Source organism: Chrysemys picta, chromosome 17 (genome assembly GCF_011386835.1).
Source record: "Chrysemys picta bellii isolate R12L10 chromosome 17, ASM1138683v2, whole genome shotgun sequence".
Lineage (NCBI taxonomy): Eukaryota > Metazoa > Chordata > Testudines > Emydidae > Chrysemys > Chrysemys picta.
In genome coordinates, this window is record NC_088807.1 from 10,000,900 (window position 1) to 10,009,319 (window position 8,420).

An 8,420-nucleotide genomic window follows, 5' to 3' on the forward strand; every position below is an offset into this window, starting at 1 on the left:
TCCTCCAATAGGACCTCAGGAGTGGAGCCTCAAACTGGGGCTGAACTTCATGGGTCCTAGGTAAGCAATTTTCAGCAGGCTTCCAGGTGGAGGGTTGAAGTGTGGCTGCTTCCATGAACCCTACAGCCCCGGGTTGAAGACCTCTGGGTCGTGACAATGAGTGATCTCTCCCCGTTCAAACCTCCTGCAGAAAACATTATGCAGGATCCTGGACACATCCTCTGAGAATAAAAGGAGGATATCATGATGAGAAATAGGTCTCTGTACCAGGGCTGGGATACAGGTATAGGGAAAGTTCCCAACCAGGGTATGTAGCAGTAGCCCCGTTTGTTGCAAGAGCCCCAAGTGGCAGGAAGAGTCAATGGTTCTTACCTCCACAAGATGCATGGGATCTTCCATCTGAGCCTCAATGAGACCCGTGTTGCTTGGGTTGACAGGATGAGATCACCTGTCCTCATTGCTCCCTGAGCTGGGTTGGCTGCAGGATACATCTCTGTGAGAGGCTGGGACAGAGCATGAAAGACAGATGTGACAATCACGGTTCTGTCACCCCAGGAATAAGCAATTGAATCAACTGATTCAATGCAGAATTATTGTACCATACAGGTACCTAATAAGGTCCTCTCATGGATTGGTAACTGGTTAAACGATAGGAAACAAAGGGTAGGAATAAATGGTCAGTTTTCAGAATGGAGAGAGGTAAATGGTGGTGTCCCCCTGGGGTCTGAAGTGAGACCAGTGCTGTTCAACATATTCATAAATGATCTGGAAAAAGGGGTAAACAGTGAGGTGGCAAAATTTGCAGATGATAAAAAAACTACTCAAGATAGTTAAATCCAAAGCAGACTGCAAAGAGCTACAAAAGGATCTCACCAAACTGGGTGACTGGGCAACAAAATGATAATGTTCAATGTTCAGGATTCAATGTTGATAAATGCAAAGAAATGCACATTGGAAAATACAATCCCACTCAAGAAAGGGTTCTGGAGGGGTATGGAACAGCTGCCAAATGAAGAAAGATTAAAAAGACTGGGATTTTTCATTTTAGAAAAGGGATGACTAAGGGGGGGATATGATAGAGGTCTTTGAAATCATGACTGGTGTGGAGAAAGTAAATAAGGAAATGTTATTTACTCCTCATCGTTCAAGAACTAGGGGTCACCAAATGAAATTAATAGGCAGCAGGTTGAAAACTAAAAATAGGAAGTATTTTTCCACACAACACACAGTCAACCTGTGGAACTCCTTGCCAGAGGATGTTGTGAAGACCAAGACTATAACAGGGTTCAACAAAGAACTAGGTAAGCTCATAGAGGATAGGTCCATCAATGGCTATTAGCCAGGATGGGTAAGGATACTGTCCCTAGCCTCTATTTGCCAGAAGCTGGGAATGGGCGACAGGGGATGGACCACTTAATAATAATAATTAATGGAGATATCCTATCTCCTAGAACTGGAAGGGACCTTGAAAGGTCATTGAGTCCAGGCCCCTGCCTTCACTAGCAGGACCAAATACTGATTTTGCCCCAAATGGCCCCCTCAAGGACTGAACTCACAACCCTGGGTTTAAGAGACCATGAAAGGTCATTGAGTCCAGGCCCCTGCCTTCACTAGCAGGACCAAATACTGATTTTGCCCCAAATCCCCAAGTGGCCCCCTCAAGGACTGAACTCACAACCCTGGGTTTAAGAGACCAATGCTCAAACCACTGAGCTATCCCTCCCCCTGTAATTAATGGAGATATCCCATCTCCTAGAACTTGATCATTACCTGTTCTGTTCATTTCTTCTGGGGCACCTGGCATTGGCCACTGTCGGAAGACAGGATATGGGTCTAGATTGACCTTGGGTCTGACCCAGTATGGCCGCTCTTATGTTGGGAATGCTGACAACAGGCTGGTGATGAATATCCTTGTGTGATGTAGGTCTGAGTGGGGTATAATGAGTTCTATACATGTTCTGGAAATACGCCCCCTGAAATATGTTGAGGGGTCAGACTTGATAAATCAGTTTGGCTTAGAGATAGAGAAGAAGTTCCTGTCTGTTTCATGTTCATAGAGTCATAGCTTAATATCCAAGGCAGGAGGGGAGAAGAAAGTGTACCAGGGCAAGTGCAGGGGTAGGATCCGGTCAAGTGCCCAGCTCTCTCCCAGGTTTGTGGGTGAGAGCTAGGACAGGTCTCTGTTGGATAAAGGACAAGGCCCTGCTCCTTACAATCCTCTGTGTCCATGGGAGAGAAGGGATGAATCCCTCCTTGAGAATCTCAGCAGCTTCCTAGGAAGGAGCCAGTGCTCTTCTTGGAGGGCCTTCTCCTGGACCTCACATGATGCTCTCATTCCACAAGCCTGCCTGGGGCCTTGGAGTTAGTGCTCAACAGAACCAGGCAGAGCCTGTTGTCGAGCACCAGTGCCTTCCCTCTATCCCGGAAGGTGGAAGGGCCCCAACACTGCCCTGCAGTCACTGCTCTGACCACGGATGGCTCTCAGGTAGCAGGACACAATGGAAACGTGGATCGTCCAGTCTCTTCATTTCCAGGCCTCCCCAGGGCTAAGGTAAAATTCCTGCTCCCCCTGGCCATTATGCTCACCTCCAAGATGTGCTGGAGATTGTCTGTGCTGGGGGTTGCTGTCAACAAGCTCTTCAGCATGGCATCCATGTCTCTGGGCAGGCCTTCTTCAGAGCCTGCCAGTGGAGGGAGACCATGGGTCAGGGTTATGGAACCTGGGGCTACACCTACCAGGATGACAGCTGGCTCTGCAGTCCTTGCCCAGAGCAGCTCTCTGCAGAGGGCCTGGTGCACAGCAGGTAGGGAACAGCCAAGCTGCTAGGGATGGGAGCTGGGCTTCCTGGCAGAGTCCAGCATCTGCAAGGAGGGAATGCCCCACAGAGGGGCAACATAATCTCCCGCAGAGGGGGAGTCTCCCCCTGACACTTGATTAAATCCTATGGCCTCTTCCCACCCAACCCCCAAATCAGAGCAGCTCCAGCTACCGAAGAGAGCAAAAACCAGAGGCCTTCCTGGCCCTTGGGACAGAGGAGTAGGTTGATGATCTACCTGGATGTGAGTTTCGGCCTTCCCCAGGCCCATGCTCTATACTCCCTTCATGGCAGCACACAGGAACCCACCATGGACTGTTCCACCCTTGTGTTTGTCCCTACTTCAGTCTGCTTCACCTCTGTGCCAACCGTTTCCTCCTTCACCTCCCTGCAGCACTCGGCAGAGTGTGTGTGTGAACGATCACCATGGTCCCCTTAAAAGCCCAGTCACCACTTACCCAGGACAAGAAGAAATTGACTCTACACAAGCTCATTCTCTGCTCTGCCTCCCAAAGAGGAACACCCCTAACCCACAACCCCTGCAGCAGATCCTACAGCCAGTTGGAGCCAGCCCGCCTCACCCCTTCTGGTGGTGGGAGGGGAACGGGAGAAAGGACAAAAGAAGGAAGAGATGAAGAAAAAGGAAGGAGGGATAGTGGAAAAGGTAAAACAAAAAGGACAAACCCTAATGTCCCCAGTGATATGGGACAAAATCCCAGGAGGGGAATAAAATTCTGCCACCTTAAACTAGTGTTTTCCATGCCTAGAATTCAGCTGGCACCAGGTGGATCAGACTGAACAGGTTCCAAACCTCTCAGAGGTTCTTACCTTCTCAACAGGGACATCTGTTTTCTAGTAAAATCAGTAAAAGGAAAGGAGAAAACTCGAAAGAGGTTCCTCCTCGCGCTCACATACGTGAACCCTAATACTCTCTCAGTATTCAAAGAGAGACCTCGAGAAGGAGACTTGCTGAAGCAAAGCCACAGGGCTCTGTGAGGTTTCCCTGGCCCTGCGCCCCTGTCCTGCCTGGCTCATGTCAGCATCTCTCTGTGAGGTCACCACCACCCCACCACCTTTCACCAATAGGATGAGGTCCTGCAAAAGGCCTTTGTGATGTCACTGCCACAACCACCCATCCTCTGAAGTGCTAATGTCATGCCACTGGCCAGAGATTTTGGAGGTTTGAGCTACTCCCTGTGGATCACCCCACTCAATGAGCGTTCTTTCTAGGAAGCAAGCCGGCTAGATAGTAAAACATCAGAGGCTGCTCCCAATGCTACACTCAGTTTTTCCGAAATTAGTAGACTTTATGGCCAGAAGAGACCTTTAGAGCATCTAATCTAACCCCCTGCATATCACAGGCTTCCTATGTAGAACAATAGTTACTTTTTAGCCAAACACATTCTAGAAAGGCATCTAGTCTTCATAAAATGACATCAATGAAATTAAGTGATGGAGAATCCACCAATTTCAGAGACTCAAACGCCCCGAGGAATCAGGGGGAATTAAGGGCACCTGGAACCAGAGAGCAGTGAAGGGCATTGGGTGACACACCTAGACCCCTCCTGACAAGGGTGACAAGATTAAGACATCTCCATTAGCATACAGAATGGAGAGCAGAGACAACTCCCCTAGCCTCATCTGCATGAAAGATGAGACAGGAAGACATCTCAATTTACATACAGAATGGAGAACAGAGAACCACACTGAATTCTGGGACCAGAAAAAGCAGGGAAGCACTGCATCATGGGAATCTCTGCTCTACATGCTAATGAACCTATGGCTGCACACACTCGGCTCAGAAATTATCAGAAATTATCAGAACAATTCTAGTAATGAATCCTTAATTGATATCCAAATACTGAAGTAGCCTAGTTGAGTTGTGAGCTCCCTGGAAGAAAATACCACCCATAGCCAAGAGTGATCTGTTCCTATTGTCTAGTCTAAAGAAAACCCTTGAGTCATCAGTTTACCTAGAAACAAATCTGGTGTTCTCCCTTGAACAATTGCAATTTCTCTACAAAAATCCCTACTCACCCTGTAGACAGGGTTCTGATGCTTAGATCCAAACTATGCATCAGTTCCACTGGAACTCCATCTTCTCCTGACTGATCGTGCTGGTGGCTCTGCCTGTCTCCTACATTCAGGACCCTCTGCTACCACCATCACCTGGGAACCCCGACCAGTTCAAGCCTCATGGAGTGGGTGAGATCCCCCCTCTTTCTCTCTCTGTGTTTTTCTTTCTACCTTAGGTATTAACCTTTAATAATGTCTGTTATGTTGCTTTAGCACTCCTTGTGTAGTTATCACTATTATTCAATAAATAACATTTATGGTTAACTTGGTTGCTTCTCTCTCTTGCTGAACTTTACTCTTTTGTGTTTTTAGCTTCCCCCATTCTCTCTACAGCAACGCTTCTTTTACATAAGCTAAAGATCCCTGCAGCGCCCAAAATAAAGTGGGGTTTGCTCATCAAGTAGGTTACTGCCAGTACAATTGTGTTGGGGGAGTGGGGATAGGGATGTGCTGAATCTGGGACACACAAGGGTAACAGCTTGAAAGTGCTGCTTCATCCAGCCCAGTGAGTCGAGAGACATATAAGAGGTCAGCTTGACAGTGCTGATTGACCCGGTCCGCTCATACTTGCTCTGTTAATGTATGTGTGGGTGTGTGGGTGTTCATCCGGTTCTGGGGCTGGAGTAACCCAGCCCTAGGGAGCCTAGGTCCTGCAGGATAGCTCCACTGGGAGGGGACTTGCAGAAGGGAGAAGTAGAGCTTCATATGAAAAGACAAGTGACGCAAGCAGTACATTGATAGAATTACAGAACCCCCTTCCCCAGAAGAGTAACCCGAATAAATGAGCATACCCCAAAGAAATGGGCACATCTGGTAACACCCCCTCCTTGTAGGGTGAGCTCCTGCCACCTCCCCCTCAGTGCCCTTGACAGCCGATCCGCCTCCAAACACAGCTCAAGTTCTCAGAACCCTCTCCTCCAGCCCCACCCAGGTAGGGCAGGGAGGGGGCTCTTGCAGGGGGGGCAGGAGGGATTCTGGCAGCAGTGAAGTGGGTTGCGGGAAGGTTGAGATCTTGCCCCAAGTCATCCCAGACACTAATACTAAGCCACAGGATCGCAGCATCTAGTGTCAGTGGGGTTCACGTGGCTCAGACCAGACACCTGGGCTGGGGACCCGCCCCCATAGCACTGGTCGAGTGCGTGTCCCAGGGTGTTCACAGCCCCCTCCTCACCCCTCCCTGAGCCCAGCCTGGCTCCTCACCTGGAACAAAGCAGCAGCGCCCATCGGCCTCACTACTGCCTGAGTCCCAGGTGCTGCTGCTGTCCCCTGGGGAGCGGGCCGAGCTGCTGGTGCTACGACAGGGATCCTCCACCTCCTGCCGTGGGGAGGCTGGAAGGTCCTCAGGGAGTAGGCAGGGCGATGCCTCCTGCTGAGAATCAGGGCTGGGCTCTTGGGGCCGGTGCTTCCCACACAACAAGCCCCAGAGCCACCCTGCCCGGCTCCCCTTCTGGGCTGGGTCCTGCCTGCCCAGCCGCATCCTGGGCCAGCTCCATTTCGGCCTGGCTGGTGGCTCTCTCACCTCAGCGCCTGCGCCAGGAGCGGCTTTCCTCTGCCAGAAGGCTGGGAACTTCCACCTCCTCACTCGGCCGGGAACTCCTTCCCCGCCAGGAGGGACGGAGAGGCCGCTTTGCTCCTGGGGAAGATGGCAGCTGCTTCCCTCAGCCTCTGGGGCCACCTGCAGAGCCTTCTTCCTGAACCTCCTCAGGAGCTTGGAAAGCCTGGAACCGAGCGGGGAGCAGGCGTGAGTCTGGGGTCAAGGCAGCCTCTCACTAACCAGCCTTTTTGGTCCCTCCCCATCCCTGCCGAAGCAAGAGCCTGAATAAAGTGCTCTCAAATGAGCTCCAGAACAACAACAGTTCATGAACTGCGCAGACACAATTAATGCAGAGAAGCAGCAAAATTCGTCAAACAGATGACTGGTTATGACTTATTTACTTGTTCTTAAAAGAGAACAAAAAGGACCTGAGTCTCCTCCCTGTCAATAACCCCCTGCTCAACCAATCAGGGTAGAGACTGAGGGGCGGGAGGCTGAGAGTTCTCACCAAAGAGCCCAAAGGAAGGCCCAGGTCACCGGTAGGGATCACTGTTCGAGGACTATTTCAGCCCCACTTTCCTGGGTGGACCTCTCACAATGGGAGATGCAGAGCACCCCCCGCAACACGCAACACACACACACTCACACCTCCTGGTGGTGGGAGGGGAACAGGAGAAAGGACAAAACAAGTAAGAGATGAAGCGAAAGGAAGGAGGGATGGAGGAAAAGGTAAAATGAATAGGACAAACCATAATGTCCCCAGTGATTCCACGGGACAAAATCCCAGGTGGGCTATAAAATTCTGCCACCTTGAACTAGTGTTTTCCATGCCTAGAATTCAGCTGGCACCAGGTGGATCAGAATGAACAGGTTACAAACCTCTCCAAAGCTCTTACCTTCTCAACAGGGACGTCTGTTTTCTAGTAAAATCAGTAAAAGGAAAGGAGAAAACTCGAAAGAGGCTCCTCCTCGCACTCACCTACGTGAACCCTAATACTCTCTCAGTCCTCAAAGAGAGACCTCAAGAAGGAGAATTGCTGTAGCTAAGCCACAGGGGTCTCCGAGGTTTTCCTGGCTCTGCGCCCCTATCCTGCCAGGCTCATGTCAGCATCTCTCTGTGAGGTCACCACCTCCCTACCACCTTTGACCAATAGGCTGAGGTCCTGCAAAAGGCCTTTGTGATGTCACTGCCACACCCAACCAATCCCCTGAAGTGCTAATGTCCTGGTGCTGGCCTGACACTTTGAAGGTTTGAGCTGCTCTCTGTAGATCACCCCACTCAATGCGTGTTCATTCTAGGAAGCAAGCGGCTAGACAGTAAAACATCAGAGGCTGGTCCCAATGCTACACACAGTTTTTCCAAAACTAGTAGATTTTATGGCCAGAAGAGACCTTTAGAGCATCTATTCTAACGCCCTGCATGGTCTCGGGCTTCCTGTATAGTACAATAGTTACTTTTGGGGCACACATATTCCAGATAGGCATCTAGTCTTCATTCAATGACATCAAGAGATGGAGAATCCACCACTTTCCCTTTTAGTGAGTGCCAGGGCGCTCCATTTCCCCTTCCACTAGCTCCCCATTTACAGTGAACCAGAGCAGTACCTGCAGCAGGGAGCGGGAGTTGCTGGTGGCCTCAGAGGCACAGCCCCCGCAGTGCCTCAGGCACCTGGCGCAAGTGCCGGATGATGCGGAGCTGGTGCATCACTTTGGCCATGACGTCCTCCTGCTGCAAGGGAACGAGAACCTGTCAGAGACTCAAACGCCCCGAGGAATCAGGGGGAATTAAGGGCACCTGGAACCAGCAGTATTTCTACCCAGGACCTGCCCACCACTGAGGGATGGATTCACCTCCTGAACCCCAGAATGGAGTCTTCTTGTCCTTTCTAGTAACCTCCAGTGCCAGCCCCCCTCCTTGTAGGGTGAGCTCCTGCTACCTCCCCCTCAGTGCCCTTGACAGCTGTTCCAAACCACAGCTCAAGTTCTCAGAACCC